This window comes from Anomaloglossus baeobatrachus, chromosome 2, assembly GCF_048569485.1.
Source record: "Anomaloglossus baeobatrachus isolate aAnoBae1 chromosome 2, aAnoBae1.hap1, whole genome shotgun sequence".
NCBI classification, from domain to species: domain Eukaryota; kingdom Metazoa; phylum Chordata; class Amphibia; order Anura; family Aromobatidae; genus Anomaloglossus; species Anomaloglossus baeobatrachus.
The window spans coordinates 310,951,475-310,972,899 of record NC_134354.1 but is presented as its reverse complement, the minus strand read 5'-3'; the positions used below and the strand labels follow the sequence as shown (position 1 = coordinate 310,972,899).

At 45.6% G+C, this 21,425-nt stretch overlaps 1 protein-coding gene across 3 annotated transcripts in view; it reads right to left on the bottom strand.

The window, feature by feature from the left end:
* The window catches only part of SCUBE3 (signal peptide, CUB domain and EGF like domain containing 3), a 1,252,506-nt gene that overhangs the window by 336,240 nt on the left and 894,841 nt on the right, over positions 1-21,425 (bottom strand). The gene's annotated exons all lie outside the window — the stretch shown is intronic.

Here is a 21,425-nt window from a genome sequence, read left to right as displayed (position 1 = left end):
AGTTTCCCAGTCGTCCCACATCATAGGACAGGCAGCGTAAAAACATCTACTGGATACAGACGTTGAGTGAGAACAGCTGCTGTTAAGTATATATATATATATATATATATATATATATATATATATAAAAATATATATATATATTTGTATGCATTGTCTATATATGCTATATTTCTGCATAAACAACATATATATACACATGTACAAAGCACAAAATGCAGTTTATAAATAAAGGTCTTTATTATTAAGGGAAAGAAAAATCCAAATCCACAGGGCACTGTGTGGAAAAGTAATTGCCCCCCCCCTCCCCTTAGTTCGTTTCTTAAAACATAAATTAACTGTGGTTTATCACATCTTTGGGAAGCTGAGTTTAATTTCCTCAGCCACACCCAGACCTGATTACTGCCACTACTGTTCACAATCAAGAAATCACTTAAATAGGACCTGCCTGACAAAGTGAAGTAGACCAGTAGATCCCCAAAAGTTAAACATCATGCCACACACCAAAGAAATTCAGGAACAAATGAGAAACAAAGTAATTGAGATCTATCAGTCTGGAAAAGGTTAGAAAGACATTTCTAAAGCTTTAGGTCTCCAGTGAATCACAGTGAGAGCCATTATCCACAAATGGCGAAAATATGGAACAGTGGTTGAGTCTTCCAAGGAGTGGCCAACCGACCAAAATTAACCCAAGAGCACAGTGACAACGCATCAAAAAAGTCACAAAAGACCCCCACAAAAACTGCAGGCCTCACTTGCCTCAGTTAAGGTCAGTGTCCATGACTCCACCATAGGAAAGAGACTGGGTAAAAATAGCCTGCATGGCAGAGTTCCAAGATAACCACCATTGCAGAAGGAAAAGAACATAAAGGCTCTTCTCAGTTTTGCCATAAAACATTTTGGTGATCCCCAAGACTTTTGGAAGAATACTATGTGGACTGACAAGACAAAAATTGAACCTTTTGCAAGGTGTATTTACTTTCACATCTGGCATAGAAGTAACACAGCATTTATAAAAAGGAACTTCATACCAACAGTAGAATATTGTGGTGGTAGTGTGTTGGTTTGGGGCTCTTTTGCTGGTTCAAGACCTGGAAAACGTGCAGTGGTAAATGAAACCATGAATTCTGCTATCTACCAAAAAATCCCAAAGGAGAGTGTCCGGCCATCTTTTTGTGACCTCAAGCTGCAGCGCACTTGGCTTATGCGGCAGGACAATGATCCAAAACATACCGGCAAGTCCACCTCTGAATGGCTTGAAAAAAACAAAATTAAGACTTAGGAGGGGCCTAGTCAAAGTCTTGACCTTAATCAGATTGAGATGATGTGGCATGACCTTAAAAAGGCAGTTAAATGCTTGGAAACCCTCCATTGTGGCTGAATTACAACAACTCTGCAAAGTTGAGTGCGACACAATTCCACAAGAGCGTTGTAAAAGGCTCATTGCCAGTTATTGCAAGTGCTTGATTACAGTTGTTGCTGCAAAGGGTGGCCTAACCAATTATTAGGTTTTAGGGGGTAATCACTTTTTCACACAGTGCCCTGTAGGTTTGGATTTCTTTTTCCCTTAATAAAAAAGACCTTAATTTATAAACTGCATTTTGTATTTACTTGTGTTAACGGAAATATTTAAGTGTTACAAACATGCAAAAGAATAAAGCTAGGGTCACACATAGCGACGCAGCAGCGATCACGACGACGTCCTGACCTTATCAGGATCGCTGCTGCGTCGTTACATGGTCGCTGGTGAGCTGTCAAACAGGCAGATCTCACCAGCGACCAGTGACCAGCCCCCAGCCAGCAGCGACGCGTGGTAACTAAGGTAAATATCAGGTAACCAAGCAAAGCCCTTTGCTGGTTACCCGATATTTACCTTGGTTACCAGCGCACACCGCTTAGCGCTGGCTCCCTGTACTCCTAGCCAGAGTACACATCGGGTTAATAAGCAAACCTTTGCTTATTTACCCGATGTGTACTCTGGCTACGCGTGCAGGGAGCCGGCACTTGCAGCCTGAAAGCGGCAGACGCTACTAACTAAGGTAAATATCGGGTAACCAGCGAAGCACTTCGCTTGGTTACCCAATGTTTACCTTGGTTACAGCTTACCGCAGGATGCCAGAAGCCGTCTCCCTGCTCCCTGCTCGCTTCAGTTCGTCGCTCTCTCACTGTCACACACAGCAATGTGTGCTTCACAGCGGGAGAGCAACGTCCAAAAAATGAAGCAGGACATTCAGCAACGACCGGCGACCTCACAGCAGGGGCCAGGTAGTTGCTGGATGTCACACACAGCGACAGCGACGGGACATCGCTGCTACATCACAGAAAATGGTGACTTAGCAGTGACGTCGTTGTCGCCGTCGTTGTGTGTGACACCACCTTAAGAAATCAGGAAGGGAGCAAAACATTTTCACACCACTTTATATATCAGATAAGTGTAAACACATCGGGTGAAATAAGTATTGAACACAATTAATTTTCTAACTAAATATATTTCTTATGGTGCTAATGATGTAAATTTCTCAACATACCTCAGTATCAACTTATCCAATCCACACAGGAAAAGAGATCAAACCATAGATGCCCATAAATTAAGTTATGCATAATACTGAGAAATGACACAGAGAAAAAGTACTGCATTTACCTCATAAAGAATGAGAGGTGCAAAAATGAATGGAAAGGTGTGGCGCCCCTGAGGCTTCCGTCGCCACAGGTCATTGCACCCCATCAGCGGTGTGATGCCCCATTCTGGGAGAGGAAGAGAGTGAACTCCGGTCCCCTGGTAAATTCACACTACATCCATTGCTAGGGACACACAGGACCAGGGAAAGTGGCAGGCAACCCTCCCATGCTGCATGCTGGGAGGGGCCGTAAGACCCATCCCTGCTCCCATAGGTTACAGCTTAGCAACTGGGGAGGTGGGAGGAGCCACGGACAGCAGACAGAGATAGGAAGGTGAAGGTTAGTCAGTTCCCTCAGGGAGTGAGAGAGTAAGGAGTGAGCATGTAGTTGGAGGAGAAGAACGAGAGAAAGGAGGGAGGAGGAGGTCTGCCGGAGGCAGGCAAGGAGGAGGAGAAAGGAAAGAAAGAAGAAAAGGGTCGCAGGGCCGCGGGTAGTCCCGTAGGTACCACGAGCAGTCCTTGTTAGGTACCGAAGCCGAGGGCCTAGAGGCAGCAACGGGTAGCTGCGGGCTTCGGGGGCCTGTTCCACAGTAACATCGGTGGAGTGATTAAGCTGCGACAGGGGATGGTCCCTAGAGACTGGAGGAGTGAAAAGACAATCTCCAAACAGTAAAAACCGAGGCCCAGGGACGTTGCAAGCTCCCAGGGCCAGAACCCATAGCAGACCTTCAGAAAAGGGGTAATCAGCCGACAGGTGACCCCCCAGCCTGGAGGCTGCAGTGGAGGCCAAGCCAGGTCCATCTTAACTAAGGCAAGGCTAGCGAAGACAGCAGAGAAGGAGACACTAAGAGAAGGGCACCGGATTTCACGCCCTGAATCACCCTGAAGGCGGAGGTCCCTGACAGAGATTCCAGCGGTCCAAGGGTCCTGCTGCCCGACATGAACTGTGAGTAAAGAACTTGAACTGCACCCTTGGAGTTGCCTCTGTCATTTCATCTGCATAGACACTCACAAGCAAAAACTGTGCCCCGGGCATTGCTCCACCTGTGGGGAGCAGTACTACCATTGCTGCCATAACATCATCCCGGAGGCCTCATACAGCAGCAGCGGCTTAATAGCCGCATACCACAGGTGGCGTCACTAACACAACCATTAACAAGAAAGCCACTTATTCTACTGACACCCACCAGGGCCACGGAGCCGGGCCCAGCCACCACTGACTACCACCGGACTAGTCCGGCCCGGCACCGGGTGTCCCATAGCCCTGGGGTGGGCGAGTCAACTTTGGCGTCACGAACAGGATTTCGTGCCCGGTATAACCGGGTACTGTGCGCCTGAAGAACCGTGTGACAGACTGAGTGTTTTACTGAGAAACCGCCGCCATTAGCGCTGCTGAGAGCGGGAAGAAGGGAGGCGTGTCAGAAGAAAGGGCGCAAAGAGAAGCCCCGCCCCCTTGTTCAAGAAAAGCGCGCGAAGCGGTGTCCGCCATAGAAAAACGGAAGCAGTGGCGACTAGATAAGCTGGCCTGGCAGAGAGAGTCTAAATGCCAGATCAGCAGAAAAAGACAATGTACCTGATCGCAAACGGAGTAATGCCGGTCGTGATGGGCTGGGCGCCAGTCTGGCGCCAGATGCTAGTGCAGCCCCCGGCCCCGCCTCCGAGAAGGGAAAGGGAGCAGCCGAGTGGCGTGGTTGAGCACTCGAGCAGTGTTCCAGGCAGCATTCCCCAGGTCGGAAGCATGACGGAGGAGCTGCAGAGAGGTGCGCCAGGGACCGGCAGAGAGGATTGCAAGCTGGGCCTTCTCCAGGAAGAAATGAGAGCTCTGGCCCGGAGGCTGAGCAGCATGGAGGTGGAGGCGGACCGGCGGAGAGAGACACCGAGGGTGCCGGAGGATCTGGAACGGTGGATGGATGCCGCGGAGCAAGCGCAGGGTGAGCAGCCAGAAACCCCGTCCAGTCCGGACCCAGGGCCCCGCCATGAACCCCCGCTTAGCCCCTTCACTGACCCCCTGGCCTTCCCGGCCTACCCAGCGGACGCTCGGTGGGGCACCGGAGGCCTGCCTGAGACCCCCGCAGACGGAGCCTGGGGTGGGGTGAACCCTGAGCAACTAGTGGGCTCCCTGCCGAGTCCCCCTGTGAGCCTCCTGGGAATGGTATCCCCGGGAGTGAATTGGGACGCAGCGCCCATAGAAACCAGGGGACTGCAGCGGCCGCTGCTCCCCAAGGAAACTCCCCTGGCCAACGAGCTGACGTGCCGGAGGCTGGTGGTCGAGTACCAGCGGGAGCGGGAACTCCGGGAAGAGAAAAGAAGGGCCCGAGAAGTCGCCAATCTGGCCTCCAAGGAAGAGGTCAGGAAGGCCCTGAAGGGGAACGAGTGCCCAGTAAGACGGGGCACCGTAGTTGATTTCCGGCAGAAAGATGGCTGGGGCTTCATCCGGGAGCCCGGCCTGGGCAAGGATGTGTTTGTGGCCCGGAGAGACATTGAGGAGCACCTGCCCAGAGGCCACCCAGGGCGCGATGCCAGGCCGGGTGATGCGGTTGAGTATGCCCGGCTGATGGGGGACCGCGGTTGGTATGCGCTGCATGTGCACATTGTGCAGGAAAAAGTGGCCCCGGAGGAACCGGAGTGGCGCCGCGCCATGCCATCTCGCAGCGATTCCCCTGTCAGCAGCAGCCGCAGCCCTCCCTCCAGACAGACCCGGGCCGCAGAACATTGCAGCGGGCCTACCACAGTTACCCAGGAGACGCAGACCAGGATCTCCATGGCGCGTGTGATGCAGGGTGCCCGGCCAAAGCAGGGCCCTAGAGACCACAGCAACAGCCCCCTGCAGACAAGCAGCCCTCTGCAGCAGCGCCGTGCAATGCATGCAGGCAGCCCCACTCCAGTCCAGGCTGCGGGACAGCGCAGAAGGTCAGGGACCAGTGCTCAAGGGACCCAGACGATGATATCGTCAGCGTACCTGCTGCCAGGAGCCATGCCGGAGTGGGACCCTGATATCTATCCTCGAGAGTAAGGAAGATGAAGAGCTGCCGAACTGTACATAGCCCCTCATTCTTTTTGAAGAAGTCCCTCGTGTTTTACCCCTGATTCTTTTCGAAGATGACACCCTTTCCTACTGTACTGCCCCTGATTCTTTTTGAAGATGTCACCCCCCATGTTATGCGCTACCGGGCCACTGAACTGGAGTGTGGGCCCCGGTGGAAGTGTATGTGTTATGTCCTACCAGGCCATTGGACTTAGTGGCTGGTATGTAGTTTATATGTCTTATGTAACCAGGCCATTGGACTTAATGGCTGGTTGATTTGTTTGATTGAAAGAAACGAACTGCCGGGCTACTGGACTTGTAGTAGCCAAAAATGTAATTAGTTGCACCCGTTGTGCCCCCTACCAGAATTATGGGGGATTTGCCCGAACCGTGCAATGGACTGGAAGTGCACACTTAGAGTTTTCTTTATAAGAAGTTCGCAACGTTTATGATATGTGCCTCCCATAAAGGGAAGAAATGTTTTGCTGTTTTATGTTATTGCATACCAAAAATGTTTTGCAGTTCTTCCACTTGTTTTTGTTGTTTTTCAGCCCGAGGACGTGCTGGGATTTGCTGTGGGGGAGTGTGGCGCCCCTGAGGCTTCCGTCGCCACAGGTCATTGCACCCCATCAGCGGTGTGATGCCCCATTCTGGGAGAGGAAGAGAGTGAACTCCGGTCCCCTGGTAAATTCACACTACACCCATTGCTAGGGACACACAGGACCAGGGAAAGTGGCAGGCAACCCTCCCATGCTGCATGCTGGGAGGGGCCGTAAGACCCATCCCTGCTCCCATAGGTTACAGCTTAGCAACTGGGGAGGTGGGAGGAGCCACGGACAGCAGACAGAGATAGGAAGGTGAAGGTTAGTCAGTTCCCTCAGGGAGTGAGAGAGGAAGGAGTGAGCATGTAGTTGGAGGAGAAGAACGAGAGAAAGGAGGGAGGAGGAGGTCTGCCGGAGGCAGGCAAGGAGGAGGAGAAAGGAAAGAAAGAAGAAAAGGGTCGCAGGGCCGCGGGTAGTCCCGTAGGTACCACGAGCAGTCCTTGTTAGGTACCGAAGCCGAGGGCCTAGAGGCAGCTACGGGTAGCTGCGGGCTGCGGGGGCCTGTTCCACAGTAACATCGGTGGAGTGATTAAGCTGCGACAGGGGACGGTCCCTAGAGACTGGAGGAGTGAAAAGACAATCTCCAAACAGTAAAAACCGAGGCCCAGGGACGTTGCAAGCTCCCAGGGCCAGAACCCATAGCAGACCTTCAGAAAAGGTGTAATCAGCCGACAGGTGACCCCCCTTCCTGGAGGCTGCAGTGGAGGCCAAGCCAGGTCCATCTTAACTAAGGCAAGGCTAGCGAAGACAGCAGAGAAGGAGACACTAAGAGAAGGGCACCGGATTTCACGCCCTGAATCACCCAGAAGGCGGAGGTCCCTGACAGAGATTCCAGCGGTCCAAGGGTCCTGCTGCCCGACATGAACTGTGAGTAAAGAACTTGAACTGCACCCTTGGAGTTGCCTCTGTCATTTCATCTGCATAGACACTCACAAGCACCAACTGTGCCCCGGGCATTGCTCCACCTGTGGGGAGCAGTACTACCATTGCTGCCATAACACCATCCCGGAGGCCTCATACAGCAGCGGCGGCTTAATAGCCGCATACCACAGGTGGCGTCACGAACACAACCATTAACAAGAAAGCCACTTATTCTACTGACACCCACCAGGGCCACGGAGCCGGGCCCAGCCACCACTGACTACCACCGGACTAGTCCGGCCCGGCACCGGGTGTCCCATAGCCCTGGGGTGGGCGAGTCAAAGGCATGAGACCAGCTGAAATCTATCATTAAGTAGAAAGCAATCCTGCCACTAAAGGCCCTGTCACACACAGAGATAAATCTGCAGCAGATCTGTGGTTGCAGTGAAATTGTGGACAATCAGTGCCAGGTTTGTGGCTGTGTACAAATGGAACAATATGTCCATGATTTCACTGCAACCACAGATCTGCCAAAGATTTATCTCTGTGTGTAAAGTGGCCTTTAGTGTTAGGCTCAGTGGCGTAACTACCGCGGTCGCCCGGCAGGTTAGGGGCCCGGCGGCCGCCAGGCAGATCAGCAGCCAGCTCCTGTCAGTGTGAGAGGAGCTGCGCTGATCTGTCACAGACCTCGCGGCCGCTTTTTGACCCGCTGCCGCCGACGACACCGGGCCCCCCTGCCTGATGTCAGCGGTGGCACCGGGGCCCACTACTTGGTGTCAGTGGCTGCGGCGTCTCCCCCGTCACCGCGCACAGTAATGATGAAGCATAGCGCGGCCGGTGCATCACCATTCTCCCCCTGTGCGATGACGTCACTCCCGAGCGACTGCTGTGCTGAGTGCACAGAGTGCAGGACAGGAGGACGCCGACCGCAGCACCGGGAGAACGAGCAGCGGGGAGGACAGCAGCGGTGGAAGGAAAAGAGAAGGTGAGTACTTGTTTTTTTTTTTAATATAAGTGAGTAAACAGTGGCCAGAGGCTTGGGAAGGCAGTTCTGGGGAAGCTGCTTTATACATGGAGGTCTGAGGAGGCTGCATTATATGTGGAGGTCTGGGGTAGCTGCATTATTATACATGGAGGCCTGGAGAGGCTGCTTTATACATGGAGGTCTGAGGAGGCTGCATTATATATGGAGGCCTGGAGAGTCTGCTTTTTACATGGAGGTCTGAGGAGGCTGCATTATATATGGAGGCCTGGAGAGGCTGCTTTATACTTGGAGGCCGGTAGAGGCTGCTTTATACATGGAGGTCTGGGGAGGCTGCATTATATATGGAGGTCTGGGGTGGCTGCATTATTATAAATGGAGGCCTGGAGATACTGCATTATACATGGAGGCCTGGAGATACTGCATTATACATGGAGGCCTGAGGAGGCTGGTTGCATTGTTATACATGGAGGCCTGGAGAGGCTGGCTTCTATATTATACATGGAGGCCTGAGGAGGCTGGGTGCATTGTTATACATGGAGGTGGTCTGGAGAGACTGGGTGCTATATTATACATGGAGGCCTGAGGAGGCTGGGTGCATTGTTATACATGGAGGCCTGGAGAAGCTGGCTGCTATATTATACATGGAGGCCTGAGGAGGCTGGCTGCATTATTATATATGGAGGTCTGGGAGGGCTGCATAATACAAAATGAAGGACACCTTATACATGGAATATAGGGGTGCCTTATGCATGGAGGAGTATGGGGCTGCATAATGCAATATGAAGTTTTATGGGGTTGCGTTATAATACATATAGGACTATGGGGGCTACATTATAATATATGGAGGACTATGGAGGCTACCTTATGCATGGACTATGGGGGTGCATTATAAAACATTGGGGACTATGTGGTGCAGTGTAATATATGGAGAACTATGGGGTGAATTATAATATATGGAGAACTATGAGAAATTCATTATAATAATTGGAGGGCTACTTTATACAAGGAGGACTATAGGGCTGCATTATAATATATGGAGGCCTATGTGGTGCAGTATAATACATGGAGAACTATGGGGTGAAATATAATACATAGAGAACTATGAGAAATTCAAGATAATAATTGAAGGGCTACTTTATACATGGAGGATTATGGGGGTGCATTATAATATATGGAGGACTATGTGGTGCAGTATTATATATTGAGTACTATGGGGTGAATTATAATGCATGGAGAACTATGGGAAATGCATTATAATACATGGAGGACTATGGAAGTGTATTCTAATATATGAAGGGTTATGTGGGACCCTTTATACTATTTGGAAGGCTATGTGGGTGCCATTATTGTATTTGGAGAACTATATACAAGGGGGGACAAAGATACAAGCAGGGGATGGGAACGTTTTGTGCTGAGGGAAAAAGGCTCTTTTCCCTCAGCACCCAGCTTTCCCATGCTCTGCTATACATCTTCTCTCAGCACCCAGCTTTCCCATGCTCTGCTATACATCATGTCTCAGCACCCAGCTTTCCCATGCTCTGATATGGGAAAGCTGGGTGCTGAGGGAAAGATGTATAGCAGAGCATGGGGAAGCAGTGTGCTGAGGACAAGATGGATATCAGAAAATAGGAAAGCTGGGTGCTGATAGAGGGATTTCAGATCATGGGAAATCTGGGTGCTGTGGGTAAGAGCCAAGTGTCAGCATCATTATCCTGTACCCCGAGTGTCAGTGTCATTATCCTGTACCCTAAATGTCGATGTACGTGGAGGGGGGCCCAGGTCTAAACTTTGCACCGGGGCCCATCAAACTCTAGTTACGCCCCTGGTTAGGCGGTTCAACTGATGGCCTATGAAAAGGTGTCCCATTACCATGCTGCTAGACAACAAACATCTCATGATTGGTGAAACCAGTCAGGTGTCTCAAGACCTTTTCAACCTTATTATTGCAAAACATACTGATGGCATTGATTACAGAAGTATTCCTAAGCCAATGAAAGAACCAGTGAGCACTGTTGGTGTCAGATCTGTAATTGGAAAGAACATTATTTCACCATAAACCGGCCAGGACCAGATGCAACCCGCAATATTTCAGAAAGGCTAGAGAAAACAATTAGCAGAGCTGCAGAAAGAACTAAATTAAGCACATACAAAGAAAAGAATAAGCAAAGCACTCAAACTCCATCGCCCTTATGCACACTCACTACACAAGGCTCCATTGCTAAACAAAAAATATGTTCAAGCCCATTTAAAGGGGCTGTCTGGTCTAAAATGATACGTCTTCAGTCACTTTATTTGACTGCAGACTTATGAATCCTCCCAGCACACAGGATTTGCCAGTTTTGGAATGGTGGTCATGTAATAGGGGGAAGAGAGCTAAATACTTCAGGTTGTCAGTATGGGTGTTGACCATACATGTAAGGATAACGTCTTGCCACTAGATGTCAGTAACGCTCACCATGTCATGTCCCCACCGGAGTCCGCTCCTGCAACTTCTGCCCGATCACCAGGCAACGCCGTGTTCCCACCATGGATAGTGCTGGTGATGGGAGAGGAGTCGGTTCCCGTGGCTCTGCTGAGCGCAGGCTCCGCTCATCCACTAGGCTGGGTTTCCCTGGAACCTACAGTACCACTGGCTGACTGTAGGTGGCTTGTTTCTTTCAGCTGAAGTTGCCATCATTCACCTGCAGCCAATGGGAAGACACCACACCCTTCTTATTCCCCCTCCTGTTATCTGACCACTGCCAGTGAAAGTTCTATTCTTGGCTCCTGTGTTATTTGTATAGTGATTCCTGTGTGCTGATCTCTGCTTGTTTCCTGACTACCTCTCCTGCCTGCTGTTTATGTACCTCGCTGCCCGATCTGGATTTGACCACTGCTTGTTTTCTGATTACGTCCTTGCCTGCCGATTCTGTCCCTGTTCTGCAATTCCTGGTTTGACCCTGCCTGATGACTACTCTCTCAGACTGCAGCCTTCCACAGTTAGTGATCTCCAGGTCCCTGTGTAATTCCAAATCCATGTATAGGAGTTAAAGGGTTTCAGGGTTCTGGGGGTCCTGCTTGGTGAGTGGCTTCCCTCTAGCCTGTCCATTACAGCCCGTCTGAGTCTATGGATCCAGGCAGGCGTTACACACCATTGGTCTGAATTTATTAAGTGTTGAAAAACAAAGCTTGAATAATTTTATATAAACTGTGATGTATTTAACAGAAGAACTGTGCAGTGAAAATGTTAATTTGTTGCGGGATAGGTAAAATACTTTTAATGCATCATCTTTCTGTCACTTAAGCTGGTGTAAGGGAGTGGTTGGTCACCATAGAGACAGAGCAGGGACTTAAAGTGCGTTGTGTGAGCTCCTGAAAAGAAGGAAAGAAAGGAAAGGATCTGAGCTAGCGATCCTGGTCCCTTGCATACTGCAGCAAGCTCGTACTCCTGTGAACATTGATACCCGGAACAGTCAACTTCTACCCGTTTGGTAGAAAGAGCAGAGAGGCCCATCAGCGTGTTAACAGCAGAATAATCTTGTGAGGAGAGACATGGCACATGTAGAGGGTAAAGTACCATGTATTACAACACAGAATAAGTTACATTGTCTACATTACCTGTACTGAAGGCTATTTGACTGGTCCAGTAAGCTAGTTAGGGCTAGATAGGTATTTAGATTAATCGGAATAACTTTTCTTTAACGCATTGTGCCAGCAAAGCCTGAGCTGTGTTTACGCTGTGGACAACTGCAGATTGCACGATGCAAAGATCCAAAAGGCCACAGCCCATGGTGAAGCTCTCTAGGTACCCAACTATCCAGACTGAATCATCTGCAGAGACTAATGATTGACTAAAAGTGCTGACAAACAGGCTTAAGAGATTGGGAATTAAATATGGTTGTTTTAAATGTTATAGCTGTTATGTGAATTTGGGGTTTATTTGGCCTTGCTACGCAGTTGAGATTGGTTACACCGGGATCCCGGAGGATTAATTGGTTGGGGTAGAATTAAGATGGGGAACCAGGAGAAAGGACACATATCATGGCATCTCTATAAGAACTATTGCTGTTTAGGTCCAGTCACATTTAGGGGAGGGAGTGACATTGTGGGCCCAAGGGAAGACCCCCTCTCACTGGGACCAAAGATATGTGGGTTGGTGGGGAAAGACAAAATAAAGACATAGATTTCTTGTTGTATAAGAGTTGTTGGGGTTACGTTTATTGTTTAGTCCATTTACTTTTACACTTAGGGAGCTTTACACGCTGCGACATCGCTACCGATATATCGTCAGGGTCACGTCATTAGTGACGAACATCCAGCGCCGGTAGCGACATCGCAGCATGTGACACCAAGGAGCGACGATAAACGATCGCAAAATCGTTCAAAAACGGGGATCGTTGACATGTCACTCCTTTCCTTAATATCGCTGCTGCCATAGGTACGATGTTATTCGTCGTTCCTGCGGCATCACACATCGCTGTGTGTCGGTAAGAAGAGGAAGAAAATGTGCATAAAGTGGGATCACCAATATAGCAAAAAATATCATTTATTTAGACACAAAACAAAACCATGAACAACATTAAAAACAATTAAAAAGCATAAGCTCATATATTAACACATATTTGGTGCCAAGGTATAAGGCACCAAACACACCCCACACTCTCAGCAGGCCAAAACCACCAATGTATACTGCTAAAAAAGGCGTAAACTTGCAAGATGGTACAATAGAATACAAACAGGGGATTGAGACAGAAAGTACATATGCCCAGACATAGAAACCAACTGTTAATGCATAGCAATAAGACACCTGAGTGACCTGGGCCACAGCAATCACCTGGAATAAATTTGTTAAGCCAAAAAAGCAAGTGCGGACGCCAGTAAGAATAAAGGTTGGAGGCCACAAAATGGAAGAGGGGGTGGGGTGGTGACCCCACGCGTATCGCTACAGCAGGGTGTAGCTTCCTCAGGGAAAAGTGAGGAAAGCCATGGTTAGCGTGTCTTAAATACATATCATAATTAGAACAGAGATTGCTTACCAGCATGTAATTGGAGGACAGAGGAGATTTTTGCATACATGCCGAAGTATACCGATGAGCGCCGCCATATTCGCCACCTGATCTAGTCAGGTGGACTCATGACGTGAGGGTACCCTCTACCGCGCATGCGCCGAGACCATAGTAACCATGAACAAGGAGCGTCACATGCGCATGCGCAATGCTACAGACCAAGGAAGCGTACGTCATGGATCACATGACCGTATGCTGTGTGTGTGTCATTACAGCAAGCGCGCTGCGCTAGCACATTAAACCCAGTGCAAATGTCTATATAGACACAAGAGGAAAGAACACATGCGGACGCAAAGTGTATATAGCGCTATCCATGCCATGATATTACATCATGCAAATAAGTCCCTATATAACGCATGCGCAAAGTCGGTGGCACCTATCATATCAAAAACAATCGCCAGAGTGACCAAAAATGTAGACTCTGGAAGCAAGATGTGACATTAAATATGGCATATTTCACATTAGGGCAAAAGGAAATACAGATATAATAACAATAACAGAGATATAACTCATCAGGTCACAGAAAGGTGGCAAATAGTTATATTTGTCACTTGTATTTTGGGGTTGATACCCCTTACAAGTATTCAAGAATGTCCCATGAAAATGCATAGCCGTGAGTATAGAGCCCCCATAAAGGATAGCACCAACCCCGACACCAAAGGACATATCTATTGAATAATTGTTCATACAGAACTCCTACACAAAAAAGATGCAAACATAATAGCGGTATCGAAAATAAAGCCCATCAGGTCACAAAAAAGATCACGTGTATAGTTATTTCTTTGTTTTTTCACTTGTAAGGGGTGTGAACCCCAACATGCAGGTATGCAAAAAATGTCACATAAAGGTACATAACAATGAGTATTGAGCTCCAATAAAAGGTAAGCCCAACCAAAAAATCCCAAAGGACATATCTGCAGAGTAATTGTACATACAAAGCTCATGTACACATATAAGTACATATAACACATGACCTGCCGAGGAAATACCAAAAAAGTCTCTGTGGAGGAGAAAACCCCTCTTGATGGAACAGGGAATCTCAGGGGGCACACAGTTTTACAAGAAAATAAGGGAATGTCAAAAAGAGAGACATAAGCAGTCCATGAATCAAAAATTGCTGGATAAAACACATGGCCAGGATAGGAGAGTAGATAGATCCGTTGAAAAATCCAATTCCGTCACTAAGAACATTGAAGACGTTCCAACACCAGACATGATTTCTTCAGGAGATGAAGAGGAATCTTTATTCAGTTCCATCGAGGAAGATCAAGCACACCAAAGACTATATACATATAAAAATATGTATATATATATATACACACACCTGCAATCAAAGAAAAAGCCACAAATGAGTGGACAGGAGGAAAACCACAGGAACCCCCAAAAGGAACCCCCAAATGGTGGGGGGGAAGGGGGAGGCCCATAGTATCGGGCATAGGGGGCTTATACGAACGTCGATGTGAGTATTTGGATTTCTACCTACAACCGTATGTGTTTACTCTTGACTCTTATATCAGGGATTCATCGCATTTGATTACCCAATTGGAGCAAGTCGACCTGCAAGATGGTACCCTATTGATCACTATGGACATCGAATCCCTATACACATGCATCGATCACGACCTGGGTCTACAAGCGGTTACTTACTTTTTGGATCGTCGCTCAACAGGTGACAGAAAACACGATTCCTTTTTGATAGATTTATTACAACTTGTCTTACGTAACAGCTTTTTCGTCTTTGATCGTGTTTTCTACAAACAGGCATCTGGGACTGCGATGGGCGCCCGTTGTGCCCCTTCGTACGCCAACCTATTTTTAGGTTGGTGGGAGGAGACACATGACATTTGACATTCCCTTATTTTCTTGTAAAACTGTGTGCCCCCTGAGATTCCCTGTTCCATCAAGAGGGGTTTTCTCCTCCACAGAGACTTTTTTGGTATTTCCTCGGCAGGTCATGTGTTATATGTACTTATATGTGTACATGAGCTTTGTATGTACAATTACTCTGCAGATATGTCCTTTGGGATTTTTTGGTTGGGCTTACCTTTTATGGGAGCTCAATACTCATTGTTATGTACCTTCATGTGACATTTTTTGCATACCTGCATGTTGGGGTTCACACCCCTTACAAGTGAAAAAACAAAGAAATAACTATACACGTGATCTTTTTTGTGACCTGATGGGCTTTATTTTCGATACCGCTATTATGTTTGCATCTTTTTTTGTGTAGGAGTTCTGTATGAACAATTATTCAATAGATATGTCCTTTGGTGTCGGGGTTGGTGCTACCCTTTATGGGGGCTCTATACTCACGGCTATGCATTTTCATGGGACATTCTTGAATACTTGTAAGGGGTATCAACCCCAAAATACAAGTGACAAATATAACTATTTGCCACCTTTCTGTGACCTGATGAGTTATATCTCTGTTATTGTTATTATATCTGTATTTCCTTTTGCCCTAATGTGAAATATGCCATATTTAATGTCACATCTTGCTTCCAGAGTCTACATTTTTGGTCACTCTGGCGATTGTTTTTGATATGATAGGTGCCACCAACTTTGCGCATGCGTTATATAGGGACTTATTTGCATGATGTAATATCATGGCATGGATAGCGCTATATACTTTGCGTCCGCATGTGTTCTTTCCTCTTGTGTCTATATAGACATTTGCACTGGGGTTAATGTGCTAGCGCAGCGCGCTTGCTGTAATGACACACACACAGCATACGGTCATGTGATCCATGACGTACGCTTCCTTGGTCTGTAGCATTGCGCATGCGCATGTGACGCTCCTTGTTCATGGTTACTATGGTCTCGGCGCATGCGCGGTAGAGGGTACCCTCACGTCATGAGTCCACCTGACTAGATCAGGTGGCGAATATGGCGGCGCTCATCGGTATACTTCGGCATGTATGCAAAAATCTCCTCTGTCCTCCAATTACATGCTGGTAAGCAATCTCTGTTCTAATTATGATATGTATTTAAGACACGCTAACCATGGCTTTCCTCACTTTTCCCTGAGGAAGCTACACCCTGCTGTAGCGATACGCGTGGGGTCACCACCCCACCCCCTCTTCCATTTTGTGGCCTCCAACCTTTATTCTTACTGGCGTCCGCACTTGCTTTTTTGGCGTAACAAATTTATTCCAGGTGATTGCTGTGGCCCAGGTCACTCAGGTGTCTTATTGCTATGCATTAACAGTTGGTTTCTATGTCTGGGCATATGTACTTTCTGTCTCAATCCCCTGTTTGTATTCTATTGTACCATCTTGCAAGTTTACGCCTTTTTTAGCAGTATACATTGGTGGTTTTGGCCTGCTGAGAGTGTGGGGTGTGTTTGGTGCCTTATACCTTGGCACCAAATATGTGTTAATATATGAGCTTATGCTTTTTAATTGTTTTTAATGTTGTTCATGGTTTTGTTTTGTGTCTAAATAAATGATATTTTTTGCTATATTGGTGATCCCACTTTATGCACATTTTCTTCCTCTTCTTACCGTCTCAGTTTTTTAAAATGTGCTAGTGGTGTTTTGATCCCTCTGCTTTGATTCATACATGTTATTTACATTTGGTGCCCTCCCACACCCCAGTGTTTACACATCGCTGTGTGTGACACCGCAGGAATGACGAACATCTCCTTACCTCCGTCCACCGACAATGCGGAAGGAAGGAGGTGGGCGGGATGTTACGTTCCACTCATCTCCGCCCCTCCGCTTCTATTGGGCGGCCGCTTAGTGACACCGCAGTGGCATCACTATGATGCCGAACGCATCTCCCCCTTGAGGGAGGGCTTGTTCGTCGTTCACAGCGACATCGCTGACAAGGTATGTGCGTTTGATGCTGCCGTAGCGATAATGTTCGCTACGGCAGCGATCACCAAATGTCGCACATACAACGGGGGCAGGTGCTATCACGCTCGACATAGCTAGCGATGTTGCAGCATGTAAAGCACCCCTTAGGGTTAATTTATTTAGTTTTTCTCCCTATAAAAAATGGGGCGAGTTTGTATTAATAAATCTTGTTATTATTATACCACCGGCTTGGAGGTTCGTCTTTCCTGTCAGTGGCACCACTGGATGCAGAAAGAGGAGTGCAAAGAATTGTCAGAAGAGTTGTACTAGTGACAAGGACCACCTGCATAGTGCTACAGAAAGCCCTAAATTCATCAGATACAATTGTTTCAAAGAAAAGAATAAGCAATGCACTCAACCTCCATCACCCCTATGTACACTCACTACTCAAGGCTCCATTGCTAAACAAAAGTATGTTCAAGCCCATTTAAAGGGGCTGTCCAGTCTAAAATGATAAGTCTGCAGTCCCTTTATTTGACTGCAGACTTATGAATCGTCTTAGCACACAGGATTTGCTGGGGTTTTTTTTTTTAACGGTGGTCACATGACGGCAATAGTGCAATATGCATGTTCTCGGCCAGAACTTGATTAGTGGGCATGGCCTCGTTCAATACAAGTGTATGGAGTGAGTACGTCTGACTAATAGGCGCAGATGTTTTGTGGGCGCGGCCTTGCTCAATATATTTGTATTGAGTGAGGCTGCACCCACTAGTCGGGTTCAGGCAGTGAACATGTATATCGCACAACTGTGATCAAATGACCACCGTACCAAGCTCAGAAACTGGCAAAGCCTCGCAGCGCACAGTGCATGAGCTGGTAGGATTCGTAAGTCTGCAGTCATATAGAGTGACTGCAGACTTATCATTTTAGACCAGAGAACCCCTTTAAAGTTTACTTAACAATATTTAGACAAGCCCGTGAAATACTGAGAGAATAGCCTGGTAAGATGAGACCAATATAGAACTCTTTCGATGCCAAAATACACACCATATTTAGCTGCCATAAGGCATTGCATATCACCCCAAAACACCATACTAAGAGTTAAGTTTGGAAATGGGAACATTAACAGGTGGGGCTGTTTTACAGCACAAGGCACTTGCAAACTTCATATAATTGAAGTCAACTTCTCCCTTTTATTTAATCAACAACTAGTCCAAAATAATATAACAGCACTTCAATGCAATATTTCAACCAACATTGAACATGTTTACATGCTCAATAAGAAGTGACAACGTTAAAGAGTTTAAAAAATAGTTCTTTATTGATATATATTAAAATTCATAAATAAACAGCAAGAAGAAAGTGCTAAGTGATAGATATAACATACAGGGTCACGGACAGAAAAATAATTATTTTTTAGTGTTTTTATTAATAAATAACATGGTCCCACATATATCGGTTTTGTGGGAACTTAAATTGTTACTACCTACATGTATAAATATTGCATATATAAAAATAATGCCTCAAGAGAATTTATAATTTCTATAAATATACTATAAATATACTACAATTATAGTGCTGATATGCTAAAGAAGCCAAAGGGCATCCAGAATAAATAATCAATAAATAGATAAATACTATATAAATAGTCAGATATCAAGGTGAATGTTTCACCAGATACAGCCGAGTACGGCTGTTCAGCACAAGAAATTATAACCATAACCTTGAGGCATTATTTTTATATATGCAATATTTATACATGTAGGTAGTAACAATTTAATTTCTCACAAAACCAATATATGTGGGACCATGTTATTTATTAATAAAAACACTAAAAAATAATTATTTTTCTGTCCGTGGCCCTGTATGTTATATCTATCACTTAGCACTTTCTTCTTGCTGTTTATTTATGTGTTGAGGATAAGAATTGAGTATACAAAAATACTTAATTCAGCCATTTCATAGACTCAGGTATATAGTTCAGTAGATGTAAACTAACACACATATTTGTGAATTCTTTTGTTCCTTACTAACATGTATATATGTATATTGCATATTCAGTGATTTTTCCTTAATACAGTATACCAGCACATGTAATTTTAAAGATGGCTGCCATTTCCTGTCTACACCCGAGGTGAAAAACAAAAGAAATTCCTGGAGTCTGGACTGTCCAATCAAAGAGAGGATATGCAGCTTTCTATACGTCATGAAGCCCCGACCCATGATATTTGATTCGACTGTATTTTGTCCACGCCCTTCACTTCTGAAGAGTTGTGAAAAGTTTTAAAAAATAAAGACCAGTTGCCTCAGGGTCTGTCATGGAGATAGATGTAACTGACTAGTTGTCCGTTATGTTTTTAGTCTCGTGTGCAAACATGACACTATAATTTGAAACAGCAGTCAGATCCCAAGAGACCCTTTGAGTCTCATCATCATCATCGTCATTTTAACCCTGACATATGAATTTTAATATATATCAATAAAGAACTATTTTTTAAACTCTTTAACGTTGTCACTTCTTATTGAGCATGTAAACATGTTCAATGTTGGTTGAAATTCTCCCTTTTATTATCTGGTTTCAGGTATTATTTTAAATTTACCCATATCTGTTACTTGCCACAGATGATTTTGAATGAGCATCACATGCTTGAAACAAAGTTGTTAACCCACAATTTTGGAAAGGTACCAACTATTTTGTCCGGCCCTTTCTTGGAGTTTTGTGTGAAATTATATCCAATTTGCCTTGTGTTCTTTTTTTTATATTGATCGAATTCACACAAAGGAAATAAACATGATCATTTTCTGGAACAATTCCAAGGATGCTAACACTTTTGGCCATGAATAAATAAATAAATATATACAGTCATATGAAAAAGTTTGGGCACCCCTATTAATGTTAACCTTTTTTCTTCATAACAATTTGGGTTTTTGCAACAGCTATTTCAGTTTCATATATCTAATAACTGATGGACTCAGTAATATTTCTAGATTGAAATGAGGTTTATTGTGCTAACAGAACATGTGCAATCTGCATTTAAACAAAATTTGACCAGTGCAAAAGTATGGGCACCCTTATCAATTTCTTGATTTGAACACTCCTAACTACTTTTTACTGACTTACTAAAGCACTAAATTGGTTTTGTAACCTCATTGAGCTTGAACTTCATAGGCAGGTGTATCCAATCATGAGAAAAGGTATTTAAGGTGGCCACTTGCAAGTTGTTCTCCTATTTGAATCTCCTATGAAGAGTGGCATCATGGGCTCCTCAAGACAACTCTCAAATGATCTGAAAACAAAGATTATTCAACATAGTTGTTCAGGGGAAGGATACAAAAAGATTTTCTCAGAGATTTAAACTGTCAGTTTCCACTGTGAGGAACATAGTAAGGAAATGGAAGAACACAGGTACAGTTCTTGTTAAGCCCAGAAGTGGCAGGCCAAGAAAAATATCAGAAAGGCATAGAAGAAGAATGGTGAGAGCAGTCAAGGACAATTCACAGACCACCCCCAAAGACCTGCAGCGTCATCTTACTGCAGATGGTGTCAATGTGCATCGGTCAACAATACAGCACACGTTGCACAAGGAAAAGCTGTATGGGAGAGTGATGCGAAAGAAGCTGTTTCTGCAAGCACGCCACAAACAGAGTCGCCTGAGGTATGCAAAAGCACATTTGGACAAGCCAGTTACATTTTGGAAGAAGGTCCTGTGGACTGATGAAACAAAGATTGAGTTGTTTGGTCATACAAAAAGGCGTTATGCATGGAGGCAAAAAAACACGGCATTCCAAGAAAAGCACCTGCTACCCACAGTAAAATTTGGTGGAGGTTCCATCATGCTTTGGGGCTGTGTGGCCAATGCCGGCACCGGGAATCTTGTTAAAGTTGAGGGTCACATGGATTCAACTCAGTATCAGCAGATTCTTGACAATAATGTGCAAGAATCAGTGACAAAGTTGAAGTTATGCAGGGGATGGATATTTCAGCAAGACAATGGTCCAAAACACCACTCCAAATCTACTCAGGCATTCATGCAGAGGAACAATTACAAATTATATATATATATATATTATATATATGTGTGTGTGTATGTATATATATATATATATATATATATATATATATACATATATATACACACAGTATATATATATGTATATATAAAAATATTTATGTGTATACATATATATGTGTGTGTGTGTGTGTGTGTACATACACACATTATATATATATATGTATATATATATACACACAGTATATATATATGTATATATATAAATATATATGTGTATATATATATATGTGTGTGTGTGTGTGTACATACACACATTATATATATATATATATATATATATATATATATATATATAAGTATACAGATCCTCTTCTCTGAGTCAATGTGAGGTTCTCCTGTGAGGAAAGGCTACCCTAGGTCTGCATCCGAAGACCTCATAACTGGCATTAATGGTTAAGGCACTAATCTACTACTGCACT